Source organism: Scylla paramamosain, chromosome 4 (assembly GCF_035594125.1).
Source record: "Scylla paramamosain isolate STU-SP2022 chromosome 4, ASM3559412v1, whole genome shotgun sequence".
Classification (NCBI taxonomy): Eukaryota; Metazoa; Arthropoda; class Malacostraca; order Decapoda; family Portunidae; genus Scylla; species Scylla paramamosain.
Window position 1 is genome coordinate 9,637,501 of NC_087154.1, and position 17,500 is coordinate 9,655,000.

General features: G+C 41.5%; 1 long non-coding RNA gene across 2 annotated transcripts in view; it reads left to right on the forward strand.

Annotated features, from left to right (window-relative positions):
• The window catches only part of LOC135099717 (uncharacterized), a 536,836-nt gene that overhangs the window by 306,225 nt on the left and 213,111 nt on the right, over positions 1–17,500 (forward strand). For both annotated transcript variants that reach the window (XR_010268311.1, XR_010268310.1), the window contains exon 5: positions 12,498–12,551. This is a non-coding gene — a long non-coding RNA (uncharacterized LOC135099717). The remainder of the gene's footprint in view (positions 1–12,497; positions 12,552–17,500) is intronic.

The window sequence follows — 17,500 nt, forward strand, 5'->3', positions numbered from 1 at the left end:
CAGAACTTAAAATACTGCTGCATGAGTGAGGTGTGGGCAGGTGTGCAGAGGAAGGAGGAGGCGTCACACCGGCGCTGGCTTGGCGACGGTGGTGGTGGTGGTGCAGGGAGGTCCGCCACACACCTGCTGGTCTGCCACTCAACGCCAGGCTTGGAATCACCTTCATGTCCCGCCCGCCCTAGCTCGTTTATTTTATCGTGATGTTTCAAGGACGCAAGGGTGGAGAGAGAGAGAGAGAGAGAGAGAGAGAGAGAGAGAGAGAGAGAGAGAGAGAGAGAGAGAGAGAGAGAGAGAGAGAGAGAGAGAGAGAGAGAGAGAGTATAAGGTGTCGAAAAGTATGCATCACTGTAGAAATGTCGAGTGAAAAGTCATAATATTAGTTAGTATGTTTAGTTATGTTTAATTTCCCTGAGTTATATTGTGTTGATTACTTCATTATATAGTTGCAAGTATTACTCATCAGTATGTTATATAGCATTTCTAAGCCTCTTTTCATATTCCCACCGTGACCTCCCCTATTTAACTTTTTTTTTTTTTTTTTCAAAGCGGGAAAATGAAAGGACCTCTTTTTCCAATTTTACACCCTTGGCCGACCCCCTTTTATAAATCTCTTCTATAACCTTTTCTATTTAACACTCTTTTCTTTTCTAAGCGGGAAAATGAAAGGGCTTCTTTTCCAATTTCATACCCTTGGCCAGCCCCCTTCACACATGAGAATAAAAGAGAAAAAATAAAATAAAAAGACGCGAGCCGAGGTGGAGAAAGAGTTTTGCCCATCCTTGAACTTTTAGAGGCGGGGGCTGAGCACACTGAGGCGGGCGGGGAGAGTTGACGAGAAGGCGGAGGCAGCGAGGGGAGCGCGCGCCCCTCCTGCAGGCCTTTGTGGTGACTGCGTGGGGCGTGGGAGGCAGCCTTGACAAAACGCGAAAATTCCATCAAAGAAAAAAATATAGTTTAAATACGAAGTGAAGAGTTTTGAAAAATAAGTGAAGGTCATTAAGTTTCATTCATTTATTCTTTTTTTTTTTTTTTTCATTTCGTAGTGGACGTAAAATCCATGAGCGTTTTATACTTGGTGTGGGCGGCGGGGGAGTTTTTGCGTGTGTCTTGATTTGAGAGGCACCCGGCAGCTTCGTGAAGCCTTGAAACCGTGCAGTGTAATTTGCAGCAGCATTCCATATAGTATTGTATTGTAACATTTCTTTTTATCTATTTTTTTTTCTTTTCAAGTTTTTCAGCTTGCTATAATTATATCTGTACTTTTTATTTGTCATCCCATGTTCAGTTATAATTTTTTGTAACTGATGCGTTGCGAAAGTGTTTGGTGAAATATTGAAGCTCAGAGAAAAATAAAGAGATAAATGAATATTGTGGCTTTTCGATTGAACTGAGAGGACCATCCTGTGAGTGTCTGCACCTGATGGAACCTTCCTCTTTGCGACTCTGTCCTTCATCTCTCGCCTTATATTTGGCCTCATTCTCCTAAACGCTTTGTTCTCTCATCAAGACTAATTTCAAAGACGACGGAGGTAATTAGCGAGGTTCTCGTGGGCGTCTTTCCCATTGATGATGCAGAACACTTATTAAACTATTACTGTTATCATGCAATAATTCCCAAAAGCCTCAATAATTTCTACTCGAGTCTCTCAGAAGTAGGTGAGATAAGACGGCGAGACGCTTTAAAATACGGAAATGGATCGTGTATCATATAAAAACCTCGTGTGGACCAACAAATATGCTTAGCTTGTTCTTCCTTTGTGTTCCTTTTGTCTTTAGCCGGGTGGTAGAGGAAGACACGTAGTGGACGAAGAGGTGAATACAAATCTTCACAAAAAACATGCATAATATAAAGGACCTTAATTCCAGCGCCTTGATGTCACCATGAAAGTTGAGGCAGTCCAGGCATGCAGATCCATTCTTCCCCTCACTGCCTCCCTCTCATGTCCCTCCGAGTGTCATTCATGATTCCCCGAAGAGCTGCCAGGCACCACCGAGACGTCAACAGCTCCGTCTTCGCTTCCAGGAAAGCACCCACCTACTGACACAGCGTGCTCCTACATCACTGGCGGCGTACTCAGCTTCCATTAGTAACATATTCTGAAACACTTCTGCGCTGCACCCCACAACATTCCAAAGGCTCTAGTTGAAGTTACACGGATTTCTAAGGATGCTTTTATGGTTATAGTAGCAGATTAACAATACATCTACATTAATAATAGGAGAGACACTCTTGAGAACCCGTCTAATCATGTCTGTGGCCTTTGAAAATGGTTGTGGTGAGAGAGGAAAGTGTTTCGAAATACGGGCATATCTGACTGCTGCTCACACATTGTTCATTTGCTTCCAATTAACTTGATGTAGCATAACTGTCCGATATCCGTAAGTTGTTATGTACTCATCTCAAAAATACTGTATCACTTATCCACATGATCTCTATTTTACTTTACATTACCGCAAGCTTCGGTACATTGCAGGAAATGTGAATAGATGGCGCTGAGTACTGAGAAAGGTTAATTATTTGACTAGCTGTATCACTGAGCAAAAATTAAACCACATGCACTAAAAGACTTCACTAAATAACACCTTCGCTGTGAGTGTTTTGTTAAAATATAAATTTGCACAAGGCCATTTTATCAAGCTGAAAGGAAGCCATTGCAGTGAAAAGGTTACATATCCTTATGAAACTGACACGCGAGTAATGGCATCTCTCTTTCGTCCTTCCTTCCTTCCTTCCTTCTTCCTTGTTTTCCTCCTTTCATTCTTAATTCATTCCTTTCTTCCTTGCTTCCTTCCTTCCTTCCCTCCTTTCTTTCTTTCTTTCTTCCTTTCTCTCCCTCCCTCCCTTCCTCCCTCCCTCCATCCCTTTATTTCAATAGTGACAGGAGAGGTTTGTCTTAACTGCTCATTTTTACGTCTTTGTCTGTCTGTGTGTGTGTGTGTGTGTGTGTGTGTGTGTGTGTGTGTTCATGGGAGTTATGGGAGAGCTCTGCATGGGTTAACCTTTTGTCCACGGTCGAGTAAAAGCCATGGCAGTAAAAACACGTAATGGATTGAGTGACGCGCACGATAACCAACTTCCCTCATTAGACAAGAACTCTGGGGCCGGGAGAGAGAGAGAGAGAGAGAGAGAGAGAGAGAGAGAGAGAGAGAGAGAGAGAGAGAGAGAGAGAGAGAGAGAGAGAGAGAGAGAGAGAGAGAGAGAGAGACTGTGACTGTGAGTGAAGAGTTAAATTAGATTCGCCCACGACACACTCTCCCTCTCTCTCTCTCTCTCTCTCTCTCTCTCTCTCTCTCTCTCTCTCTCTCTCTCTCTCTCTCTCTCTCTCTCTCTCTCTCTCTTGTTTTCATTCTGGTTAACTTTTATTTTTTTGCCGTGTGACATTTTCCATCCTTTTTTCAAGTTTTCAAATGTCAAAATGTTTTCTGCTCTTTTTTTTTTTTTTTTTTTTTTTTTTCCTGTGGCAGGAAATGGTAATAGTTGTGATAGTGGTGGTAGTGGCGGGGTTGGTGGTGGTGGTGGTGGTGGTGGTTGTGGTTGTGGTTGTGGTAGTAGTAGTAGTAGTAGTAGTAGTAGTAGTAGTAGTAGTAGTATAAATAAGAGTAATGTCGTGGTGGTTGCAGTAGTAATAGTAGAAGTAATAGTAGTTGTAGCAGCAGCAGCAGTAGCAGCATCAACCGCAGCAATAGCAGCAGCAGCAGCAGTAGCATTAGCAGCATTAGCAGCAGCAGCAGCAGCAGCAGCAGCAGCAGCAGCAGCAGCAGCAGTAGTAGTAGTAGTAGTAGTAGTAGTAGTAGTAGTAGTAGTAGTAGTAGTAGTAGTAGTAGCAGCAGCAGCAGCAGCAATAGTAGTAGTAGTAGCAGTAGTAGTAGTAGTAGTAGTAGTAGTATAGTGGTGATGGTGGTGGTGGTGGTGGTGGTGGTGGTTTTCATGTTATTGTGATATTGATAGTAGTAATAGTGTAGTAGTTCTAGTAGCAGCAGCAGCACCAACAACAACAACAACAGCAGCAGCAGTATTATAACAGGTAATAGCAGTAGTATTAGTAGTAAACTCAACTTCAAATTCAATAGTTTATTAGCCATACGCTTGCACATTCTGGAATGAAGTTGTTTTTATAAAGATTTGCGTTACATGGCTGGCCCGTTAAATGAGAACATTTTTGACAGGCCCCTTGTGATAGAAATAAATAAACAGAGCCTCATGTGATATTTAATATAATAATGATATGTTAGTAATGATAGTATCAACATTTGTAATTATAATAATGCCAGCTATAATAATAATAATAATAGTGATTATAATAATAATAATAATAATAATAATAATAAGAAGAAGAAGAAGAAGAAGAAGAAGAAGATAAAAATAATAATACATCAGCAATAATAATAATAATAATAATAATAATAATAATAATAATAATAATAATAATAATAATAGTAATAATAATAATAATAATGATATAGTGATGCGATTTAAGTAGAAAAGTAATAAAGAGCATACTAGATATAAATCGCCAGTCAAATGATTATAATTTGTTGTGTGACAGTAGTGTGATCCACCTTCCTGTCTGGTTGTTGGTCCGTTTGTCTGTCTCTCTGTCTGTTGGTCTGCCTCAGAAGTAATGCCTGCGGCCTGCTCTGGTGTTTCGAGCCCCTGCCTGCCGTTTATGCCAGCAAATAATAGCAGAAATACTCGTACCCTATATTACAATAACAATAGCAATAATAATAGTAGTAGTAGTAGTAGTAGTAGTAGTAGTAGTAGTAGTAGTAGTAGTAGTAGTAGTAGTAGCAGTAGATGAATTAGAATTAGAGACTGAGACCGGACCAAAAACTAGCCCACACACTTCGTTCTCCTACTATCCTTCACCCCATTCTTTTCACCCCATCTTTCCTTCTTTCTATCTCCTTTCCTCTACTTCACCCACCCTTTCTCTTAAAAAAAAAAAAAAAAAAAATAGTAGTAACCTTCGTCGTTGTTGTTGTTGTTGTTGTTGGTGGTGGTGGTGGTGGTGCTGGTGGTGGTGGCGATAGGGTTGTTTTTGTTCCAGTAGCATCTTCCTTTCCCCTTCAATTATTATTCCGCTGATATTAATGACATAATTACCTTTTTTTGCATGATATTGTAACTCTCAACAGCAATATTTTCTTTTTGTTCAGAGTTATCTTTCAATATCCTCTTCTGTTTCCTGCTCTTCTTTCACTTCTCTTTCTTAGTTCCTTATTTCTATTCCCTTTCCTTTTTATCCTCGCTCCCTTCTTTCCATCCTTCCTTTCTTCCTCCACCTTGTTAAAAATGATAATATTTCATTTTCATCTCACAAAGTAGTTTTAATATAGGATTATCTGGGATGAAATCTAATGTGCATGGGATCTATAATTTAATCTCTCTCTCTCTCTCTCTCTCTCTCTCTCTCTCTCTCTCTCTCTCTCTCTCTCTCTCTCTCTCTCTCTCTCTCTCTCTCTCTCTCTCTCTCTCTCTCTCTCTCTCTCTCTCTCTCTCTCTCTCTCTTGACTTCGACGAATATATTAGCTCCAATCAGTGAGAGAGAGAGAGAGAGAGAGAGAGAGAGAGAGAGAGAGAGAGAGAGAGAGAAAGAGAGAGAGAGAGAACTAGGTCGCCAACTAGACAGACAAGCAGACCAACAGACAAAAAGTTATAGGGAGAGCACACGAAAACAGATGAATAAACATTGGGAGATAAGCAGGAGGAGGAAGTTGGGAGGGGACGAGAGAGAGAAGAGAAAAGAAGGTAAAAAAAGAGGAAGAGAAGAGGAATAGCAGATAGAGAGAAGGGAAGAGGGGAAGAAGAACAAGAGGCAGATAAATAGAAGATGGGAAGGAACAGTGGATAAATAGAATAAAAATAAGGAAGGGGAGGAGGAGGAGTATAGGAGACCCAGAAACAGAAGAGAAAGACAGTATACTTAGAAGAGAGAGAAAGAGAGAGAGAGAGAGAGAGAGAGAGAGAGAGAGAGAGAGAGAGAGAGAGAGAGAGAGAGAGAGAGAGAGAGAGAATAAAGAAGAGAAAGGAACCGTTACAGGAGAAAGAAGAGAAAAGAACAGTAGACAGAGGAGAAAGAGGAAGGACGGGGGAGAAGAGAGGTGAATATAGAGAAGAAAAAAGGAGGGGAAAGGAGAAGGAGACAGATGGAATGGTAATCGGAGAAGGGAAAAGATAAAGAGAAAAATAAGGAGGAGGAGGAAGAGGAGACGATAATCAGTCATAAGGAAAATGGTAGATGAAGAGAAGAAGGGAGGAAAGAGAAGAAAGAAGGAAAGAAGGGAGGAAAGAGAAGAAAGAGGTGACGATAATCAGTCATAAGGAAAACAGTAGCTGAAGAGAAGAAGGGAGAAAGGAGAAGAAAGGAGTAGGAGAAAGAGGAAGCGATAATCAGGCATAAAGAAAACAGTAGATGAAGAAGAGAAGGGAGGAAAGAAAGAGGAGAAAGAAGGAGGAGAGGAGGAGGAGGAAGGAGGGCCGAGGCCAGGCTGCGACCCTATGATAGGATTTACCTCGACTCTCTCACTAAAAATCTGGGAAAATTGAAATCCATTTTCCTCGGGAGGCACTTTTATGGGTTTTTAATTTTGCGATGTTTCCGCCAGAGTTATTCCAGACATAATCTCCCTGCGGCGGCAGTGACTGACTGACTGACTGACTGACTGAATGAATGACTGAGGGAGAGAGAGAGAGAGAGAGACAGCCGCATTTCTATCGTCTCGTACCGTACTACAGAGCTCCCGGCAACCATCCACCCATCCACCCATCCTGTACCATCCACCCACCCTCCTTCCTTCCTTCCCTCCCGTTCCCAGTGGACCTAAGGAAGGGGAAAAGTCAGGGGCCTATCAGGGATGCGGCTTTGCGCCCTGTAATTGGGTGTAGTGAAGCGAGAGAGAGCAAGCGGGTGGCGGGTGGGACTAGTGGCGGCGGTGGTGGTGGTGGTGGTGGTGGTGGTCGGGAAGTGCTCCTGCTGTCCTGTGTCCGCCTACACAAGTACATCTTCCCTCCTCAGCATTGTCTGTACTTACAACATGTCCTTCTATGTCCTGTTACTCCTCCATGCCAGTGTCCGTGTTTTTATGTCCACAGAACAGCGTACGTAAATCTTCCTTCCTCGTGCCCTCCTGCAGTCTCCCAGCATGGTCTTTTTCCCCACAGCAGCGTGTCCTTGTGTGTCTTCCCTTGTTCTGTTACTCCTTCATGCCCGCCTCCTGTCAGCCCTGCGTTGTTGTCCCTGTCTGTGTTTTTATTATGTGATTTATGTACGTTGTATATGACACTCCTGCAGCCTTCGTGTTCTCGGCTTATTCCTTATCCTGCTGCTCTCTTCTGTTCCTCACTTCTGCATGTATTATTTTTTTTTTCTTTGCCATACGTTTTTATTTGTGTATCTCTCTTTTTTTCCTGCTATGTTTTGGCTGTCCCCTCTTTTCTTCTTTATTTTGTCTGTTCCTCTTTTTTTTTTTACGGGTGTTTTCTCTATTTCCTTCTCTTTGCCTCTTTGGTTTATTCCTCTAAGCATCTCTTCCTTCCCTTTCTTTCTTCTTTACTTGATCTATCGTTCCCTCTCTCATTCTCTCCCATGTTCTTCTTTCTATTTCCCTGATTAACTTCTTGTATCATTTTTTTTTCTTCTTCTTCTTCTTCTTCTTTGCTATTTTCTCTTCCCTCTTTCTTATCCTTCCTCTCCCCACGTTCCCTTATCCCTTATCCTCCTATCCTACCTCTTTCATTCAATCCTCCATGTGTTTCTTCTGTTTCAATGCTTCTTTCATGCTATCATCAGTTCTTCCTATTCCTTGTTTCTTTACTCAACTTTCCATATTCCCTTCCTCCTACGCCTTTCTCAATCTTTTCTCTATATCTTTCTGTCTCCCCTCCTTCAGTGTTTCTCTTTCTCCACCTCAGGTCTTGTTATTCTTTATCTTACTTTCCTATATCCCTTTCCCTCTTCGTTCATCCATGTCGCTCTTATTCTTTTCCCTTCAATGGTTCTTCTCTTCCATAGCATTTATCCTCTGTGCGGCAAATTTATCCTCTGTCACAGTCCTGTCCTCCAATTGTTGACGCATAGTTGTCTCCACGTCACCGCTACGTCACTGCCCACACCCACACGTCACGAGCTGTCTTCTTCTTCCTCCTGCGTCACCATCCTGAGCTGTTCCGCTGGTGTTGCGTCACTAATGCGTCATCTTCCTCCTCGTTGTATTCGTCTGCGTTGCTCTCTCCCGTGTCACGTTAGCGGCGTGACACTGATTTCACACGGTGTGACTCTATGCAACTACAGTCACACTAACTTCACGCTAACTTCGCAGCGCGCCAAATTAACGTTGGTCTAAGTTAATAAGCGTGCGTCACATTTGCATCACATTAACTTAACAACGCGTCCCATTTTTGTCACATCTGCACCACTAACTAAACACCACGTCACAATACCGCCACACTAACTTGGCAACATATCACAGCACGTCACAGTTTCGCCACACTTGTAACTTTACACCACAGCACATTAGCGTGACACTAACTGAACATCACGTTACAGCGTCACTGAAGCATTACAGCACAACACAAGACATGACAGCACAACACCACAAGCACACCAAGCAAACTGACGTCTCATAAGCGTTACAACACAGTACATGGAAATCACAGCAGCATAACACCGTCTGAGCACATCACACTGATGTCACATAAACGTCACTATACAATACACACAAATAACAACACAAATAACGTCACACAAGCATCATAATACGACACACAAACAACAACAACAACAACAACACCACATCACATTACGTAACATAAGAAAAACGTCACCGTATGTCGTGCTGTATCGCGTCACTTTGCGTCACACTGCGTCCCTCGTCTCGCCACTTCGCGCCTCACCGGATCATTTTAAGTGGGTGAAAAAATAAAGTTCACGAGGAGGGGATAAAAAGGAAATACGAGGATGATCCATATTAGGCGCAAGTCAGCGTGAGTAATAGGGAAGGAACCCGGAATTATTTTAAAAAGAGAGGAGCGTGTGGTGTTTTGGGAGACATTACTTCAATTAGCGGCCCAGCAGGTGAGCCAGCCGCATCCGTATCCCTGTGAGGTGTGTATACGTTCACCTGTTACTTAATTGCTGATTAACTTTATAGATTTACTGGTTTATGATTAAGTTTTGTGTTAATCAGCCGTAAAAAGTAAAGAACAAAAAAGAAAAAAAGAATTGAGCATCTGATTTGTCAACTCCATATAGACTATTTCTTGATTGCGTTTCTTACTTTTTTTACTTTCTGCACTTATGAATGTATTAGTATTATTTTCTTATAGTGGTGGAAGAAAGAACTCTTCAGTATTTAAATAATTAATCCTTTAGTTGTTATTTGCGATATATTTATTAATCTTTTTTTATTGTGTGTGTTCATTGCGAAAAAAATCCATTTAAATATTTGTCTAATTAACTACGTATGTGCAATCTGATCTGAATTGTGCGCATTTCAACCTGTGATTTATTAATTTCTATAAATCTATTGGTTTTCTCGGCTAAGTTTTGCATTTGTCATCGTAAAAAAGATATGTATTTAATTACTATTTGTACATTGTTTGTGAATTGTGCATTCATTATCTATTATTGATTTATTTTTTAACCTCTTTATGTTTTATTCATTCAAGTATTGTATTTGCCTAAGGTAGAAAATGCTTCAGTATTTTCTTCTAATTAATGAGACTTTCGTAACTCTGTATGGCTGATATTTTCATTAATTTCGTGCATTATTTTATCTTTTTATCATATATATTTTAAGAGTATGAATATTCCTGTTTCAGTCTCTCGCTGCAGCGTCATGTATAGTCTGTGTTGAGTTTATACACGCTTATAGATAGATAGATAGGAAGATGGATAGATAGATAAGTAGACAAATACATACATACATACATACATACATACATATATACATTTCAATATAGATTTAGTAAACAGGGATTCTAATACTCTATACACACTGAGACAAAGACAAATTTGGCTGTATAGACGTGACAGGTAAAGAGTCTAATTAGTGAATTAATAGATATCTGCATCTAATTTTGTAACTAATTAGATTTGGTAGTTAGTTGATTATTTTGTTTGTTTAGCCGGGCATGTCCTTAGGTTGCTAGTTCGTCGTTTGTTTGTGTCGTCAGCCGTGTCCTGACCCGGGCGTGGTGCGGTGCGGGCAGGACATCAGTGTCACCATCAGGGTCCTCCAAGCAGCCACGATCTTTCTTATTTAACTATTTATTTGTCTGTCCCTTTTGCTGTCTGCAGTGGTGACTGTCCACGTGACTGTCCTCTTGCACCAGAGGCCGACGGTGCTGAGACTGTGAATGATGTGTGTGTGTGTGTGTGTGTGTGTGTGTGTGTGTGTGTGTGTGTGTGTGTGTGTGTGTGTGTGTGTGTGTTGGTGCTTGGTCTGGGCCACCTTATGTAGTATTGACAGCTTGGTATATACCACATTGATAAATTTATTTATTTTTGTTTTATTTATTTATTTCATTTTTATGTGTGGGAGGGGGATGTACGGCAACATAACACTTTTTTCTTATAATTTTTGTATCCGGCTGGCCGCCTTCACGCGTACGAAGAAGAAAAATAAAAAGCTACTGGCCCCCAGCACGCCCCGCGCCGCCCACGTGCTGGCAAAGAAACAGTAAAAGAGCCGCCGTCACGCCAGTCGTGAGCCGCGGCGGGAGCCACAAAGCCCGGCAGGTGATGAGCCTCCACTGGCTCGCTCGTCATTAACTCGACACGCAATTTAATCATCTCAAGTGATTATCACATTTTAATTTATTAATTTCCTCCATGTTAACCTGGACCAACGAGGCTGAAAATTAAGCTCATTGGTGAGCTGGAAGTTTCTCCATCAGCTGATTGGCCCGCCGGTTCTTGATGGAGTAGCGGAGGAGGAGGAGGAGGAGGAGGAGGAGGAAGACAGAACGACGTGTGGGAGTAAAGACGATACAAAAAGAGGAACATTGAGAAAGCAACAAAGATTTAGCTTGAACATATGAAGGGTGAGCAGGAAAGCTTTATGGTTTGTTATTCATGAAGAAGTTTCTGTAACACTTTACTCCAATCCCTGTCTGTATCTTTGACCATTTTTGTTCCTCTTGCCTTCAGTCCCCACGCCTTCCCTCCGCCAGCCTGCCTGTCCATCCTCCGCGCCATTAGGGATTGACCTGACTTGCCCATGTCGGGTTTCCCTCCTAATAGTGGTCACATTATCTCTAACCTCATTGTGCTCCATAATCCATTGTGTTCCTTTGCTGTCCGCCATTATTATGCCTTACTTCAGTATCTTCATTTGCTCGGAAGGGTTCTGTGCTGTCCAGTATTTTACGCAGGAGCAAGGCAGGAATGGCAGAACAAGTAGTCATGGCAGAGTCAAATAACTCAACAGACTCACTTTGTGTTTTACCGTTTTCTATTTATATTAAGTCCTTTGGTTTACCAGGAATGTAGCAGTTTTCAGATTCTATAAGAACATTGCCAGTAGGTCAAAGGACTTAAGATTGAGAGAGAAAGCAAACAACGTGGGAGTGAGTGCGGTGCAGCAGGTTACTTGACTTCTGACCACGGCACTGCATCACTCATAGACGTACTTTCCTCTTCAAAGAAACGAAACACATCACTGTCCAACGCGTGTTCCGAAGTCCTCTCCTCCGCACCCGACCTATACATTCCTAAACGGACGGGTTGTGCACTAACTGTCTCATGTCACGCTTCCATAAAAACATAAGACCATATAGTAAACATAAGAATATAAGGGACGCTGCAAGAAGCCATCAGGCCCACTCGTGGCACTCTCTGCATGAAACATACCAGCCTATTTCTACCTATCTTTTTTCATAGTCGTACATTAATTTATCTAATCTTTTACAGCTCTTTGATGACTCAGCACTAACAACCTGATTATTGAGTCTATTCCATTCATCTACCACTGTATTTCAGAATCAGTTCCTTTTTTTTTTTTTATCTATCTTTACCAAACTCAAACCCATTATGTATTTTTTGTTCTATCCTGATTACTGACCCTGAGAATTTTGCTTACGTGAGCCTTGTTATATCCCCTGTACCATATAAAAACCTCTATCAGATCCTTAATGTAATCCTCTTTATGGAATGTAAATTGAAAAGTTTCAATATACTTTTATTAAGAATATTTTTCATCCCTTGTACTTTTTTTTGTCATTCTCCTTTGTACTGATTCTAACTTATAACAGCCGTATATGCGTCCCGTGATGTGGAGACCAGGACTGCACACCATAATCAGATCTCATCTAAATTATCCAGTGCAATTCTATTGAGGCGGAAATTTTTTTTTTATTATTATTTACACATGAAGGTAACCAATAGACTGAAAACTGAAATATACGAGAAATGGCCGACACTTACCACCCCATGAGGGCAAAAAGGAATTCCAAGAAGTATCTCATGTAAACTATTTTTCTTTCAATTTTACAGGAAGCGCAGACGAGGTGGCCTGGTGACGCTGAGCCGCGGCTGTAAGGGAGACAGGTAAGTACACTGACATTCCCGACTACATGATTGGTGACATGAACACTGTCATCCACGCACCCACTCTGTTCCTCCCGCGATTTGGTGGCGAGCCGGGCACATGCAGCTTATATTATTGCCCCTCCCCAGAATCCCTCTCACATTAAAAAAATAAATAAATAAAAAAAATAAAAATAAATAAATAAATAAATAAATAAAAATAATAATAATACATGAACAACTGCACTATTAACCCTTGGCTGTTAATGACTATGACACCTGTTATTTGAGAATCCTTTGATGATTCCATTACGCCGACACAAAACTACACCCACTACAAGGTGTGAACTGCTCTATCACTTCCTTTGCTATAAATGTGTCTTTCAGTGCTTAAACTTGCGTCACGTGTTATTAAGCTTGAGGAGAACCATTACAGTCTATAAGGTTTGAACTACCCCATCATTCCTTCTGCCCTTAGTGTCTCTCAGTGCTGTACTCTAAATTTGCGTCACATTTTATCAAGCTTGAGGAGAATTTGCCGTCAAAGGTCCGCGGTTGTTCATGACCTTCTGTCGCGTAGTGAACAGCGGCGAGAGGGGAGGGAAGGTGAGGGATGTACAAAGGCGAAGGCTGACGCTTTGTTATTTATTGCGTGTGTGCACTTCCTCCTTCCTGCACTTTTAAGAGCATCATCATCGATCTTTTTTTTTTTCTTTTTTATTCACTCTTCTGTGCATGACTTCATTTCCGCATCCAAAGACAATGTGAGAGTGTAGGCATCGTTTTCTATTTGTTTATTTATTTATTTACTTATTTATTTATTTAATATTATTATTATTATTATTATTATTATTATTATTTATTTTGATTGATTTATCGTCATTTATTTGTTTATTTATTGTGTGTGTGTGTGTGTGTGTGTGTGTGTGTGTGTAAGGTAAACAGCAGGTTGATGGAAGCAAGGCAGCGGTGTGTTGTGTGGGAGGGGCTGCTGTTTCCAGGGTGTGCTGCCACAACACATATACAAACTTACAATAATTGTTCATGAGAGTATAAAGAAAATGTATTTTTAATGGATTGTTTCCGTGGATATAAAAATTCATCAGAACGATATCGGGGATTTAGTTTTAATCCAGATTTCAAAAGACTATCACGAAATTGTCTGTCATGGAGCGCCGGGCTGTGCTGCGATGACGTGCTGCTGTGCTTACGACTCGCTGCCTTCATGCTGTGCTGTGTTCATGCTGCGATGTTCACAGTGCGTTCATGTTTTGTTATCAGTGTGCTGTGTTCATGCTGTTGTACGTTTATGCAGTGCTGTGTTCACCCATCTATCAACTCGACACAACCTTCCAGACAACTATCCCCTCTTCTTCAATGACACTCAACTGTCCCCCTCTTCTACACTGAACATCCTCTGTCTGTCCTTTACTTATAATCTGAACTGGAAACTTCACATCTCATCTCTAGCTAAAACAGCTTCTATGAAGTTAGGTGTTCTGAGACGTCTCCGCCAGTTTTTCTCACCCCCCCAGCTGCTAACTCTGTACAAGGGCCTTATCCGTCCATGTATGGAGTATGCTTCACATGTCTGGGGGGGTTCCACTCATACTGCTCTTCTAGACAGGGTGGAATCAAAAGCTTTTCGTCTCATCAACTCCTCTCCTCTAACTGACTGTCTTCAGCCTCTCTCTCACCGCCGCAATGTTGCATATCTAGCTGTCTTCTACCACTATTTTCATGCTAACTGCTCTTCTGATCTTGCTAACTGCATGCCTCCCATCCTTCCGCGGCCTCGCTGCACAAGACTTTCTTCTTTCTCTCACCCCTATTCTGTCCACCTCTCTAATGCAAGAGTTAACCAGTATTCTCAATCATTCATCCCTTTCTCTGGTAAACTCTGGAACTCCCTGACTGCTTCTGTATTTCCACCTTCCTATGACTTGAATTCCTTCAAGAGGGAGGTTTCAAGACACTTATTCATCAATTTTTGACCACTGCTTTGACCCTTTTATGGGACTGGCATTTCAGTGGGCATTTTTTTTTATTAGATTTTTGTTGCCCTTGGCCAGTGTCACTCCTACATAAAAAAAAAAAAAAAGAAGAGCCGTGTTTATGTCGTTGGCGATGTGCAGTGTTCACGCTGGGCTGTGTTCACGCCCCGTGCTGCAGTTTCTCTTGGGAAGTGACCTGCACGCCACAGTAGCTACGCACAGAACATGTAGCATACGATCAAAAGTTTCCCGGAATACTGAAAGTACTACACACTGATTAGAGGCGGCGGTAATGCCTTACATCACACTTAATAACTGTAATTGACGAGGCCCCGGCGCCAGACCCTCCACAACTCAGATGGACCCGCGACATACACAACACTGCCTCCGATGCCTAGCTGCTGGTGACGCCCCAAGCACTCCGGGCAGAAGCCATTGAGGAAACCAGAAGCAGACGGGGGTTCACGTGTATCGAAAGCCGGACGTGGTTTCATTATGTATACTTGTACAGAACAATTATACAGTATAAATAACCACCCTGGAGTTTCTTACACTATAACCCAGTACGTTTCTAAGCCCTCAGACATCATGAGGGACTGAGAGACCTGAGCTGGCTGTTGAAAGGCGGTGAGTAACAAAGGTCAACCAGTATTCTCAATCATTGATCCCTTTTCTGGTAAACTCTGGAACTCCCTGCCTGCCTCTGCATTTCCCCCTGTCTATGACTTGAACTCTTTCAAGAGGGAGGTTTCAAAACACTTATCTTTCAATTTTCGATGATCGTATCTGACTATTTTTGTAGACTTGCGCCCCAGTGATGTTTTTTTTTTATAAATTCTTTTGTCCTTGGCCGGTGTCCCCTCTTATATGAAAAAAAAAAAAAAAAAATGAAAGAACAGTAACGGATAACAAGCCCCGAGAGGCCCGAGAGGCCGCCCTGAGGTGCTGAGGGGCAGAGTAGCCTGAAGGAGAGCAGCACTATAAATAACCCGACGGTTCTTCACTTAAATGTTATCAGGCAGGGAAAGTTTGATGCTTTGTGGGGAAATTCATCTCCCGTTGGCGTCACCTGACGGGCGGAGTTGTGGAGCTCCGAGTATCTATGACTTTCAGGGTAAAATTAGTGATTGGTATTATTGTGGTAGTAATATAATAGTGCTATAGTAGTAGTAGTAGTGGTGGTACTAGTAGTAGTAGTAGTAGTAGTAGTAGTAGTAGTAGTAGTGTTGGTGGTGGTAGTAGTAGTAGTAGTAGCAATAATAGTAGTAGTGGTGGTGATAACAGTGGTGGTGGTAGTAGTAGTAGTAGTAGTAGTAGTAGTAGTAATGGTGATGGTGGTGGTAGTAATAGTAGTAGTAGTAGTAATAGTAGTTGTAGTAGTAGTCATAGTAGTAATAATAATGATGATGGTAATAATAATAATGATAATAATAATAATAATTACTATTATTATTATTATTATTATTATTATTATTATTATTATTATTATTATTATTATTATTATTATATTATTATGCTAATAATAGAGAGAGAGAGAGAGAGAGAGAGAGAGAGAGAGAGAGAGAGAGAGAGAGAGAGAGAGAGAGAGAGAGAGAGAGAGATAAACGTATTAACTGTATCCATGTATATTGTACCGTACCTGTGTAGTAATTTCTTTAAATAAAAGCTACAGAGTTTGCCTCGATACTGACTCTAGCGGTGGTGGTGATGGTGGTGGTGGCGGTGATGGTGGTGGTGGTGGTGGTCGTGATGGTGATGGTGGTCGTGATTTGCCTCTTAAAGTCAGACGGGAATTTGTTAGGATGAGCAGCGTAATTGCTTAATTGCGGGCAGCCGCAACTGTAGCGAGGGCCTTGCGCTGCTGGGCTATTTGTATCTCTGTGATGGCCTCGCCTCTTGTGACTTACTTATATAGGGAATTTGAACCCTTTTGTTTTATTTTTTAAGATCCAAATCTTTGAACCTATTCATAAGAAGATCTAAACCTTTTTAACTTAATGATATGGAATCTAACCCTTTCTAATCTACATATAAACGATCTGAACCGTTTTTAATCTTCTTATAAGGGATCTGATCCTTTTTAACTTATTTATAAGCGATCTGAATCCTATTAATCTCCTCATAAGGGATCCAATCTTTTTTCTTGCAAGGAATTCATACCTATTTAACCTTGTAATGGATCTGAGTATCGTTGTGTGAGGCGGTGGCTGGCGTGGCGATCGCTGGTCACTGTGCTGCTGGTGGTGGTGCGCTGAGTGGTGGTGTTTTAGTATTCATTAAGCATCAGTGTTTGCTAATAAGACTTGACATGAATCCCTGGTGGCCGCGGGGATTGCCGTGTTTAGATTCATTAGACTTCTGTTTTTGCTCCTCCTTTTCTTTTGTCTGTGTTTGGGAGTTGTTTTGTTTTCCTTGTGCTTGTACCCTCCTGCAGGTGTTGGTGCTGTGGCCACTGCTACTACCACTGCTGCTGCTACTGTTATTGCTGCTGCTACTGTTATTGCTACTGCTACTGTTAATGCTGCTACCGCGGCTACTGTTACTACCACTGCTGCTGCTACTGTTACTGTTACTGCTACTGTTAATGCTGCTGTCACTGCTACTGTTACTGCCACTGTTGCTGCTACTGTTGGTGCTAATGTCACTGCTACTGTTAACGCTAATGTTACTGCTGGTGTTACAGCTACTGCTACTGTTAATGTTAAGGTTACTGCTATTGTTACTGCTGCTGCTACTGTTACTGGTAGTGTTACTGCTACCGCTATTATTACTGATCCTGTTGCTGTTACTACTGCTGCTGCTATTGCTATTATTACTGCTATTATTACTGCTGTTACTACTACTTTTACTTCCACTTCTTCTTCTTCTTCTTCTTCTTCTTCTTCTTCTTCTTCTTCTTCTTCTTCTTCTTCTTCTTCTTCTTCTTCTTCTTCTTCTTCTTCTTCTTCTTCTTCTTCTTCTTCTTCTTCTTCTTCT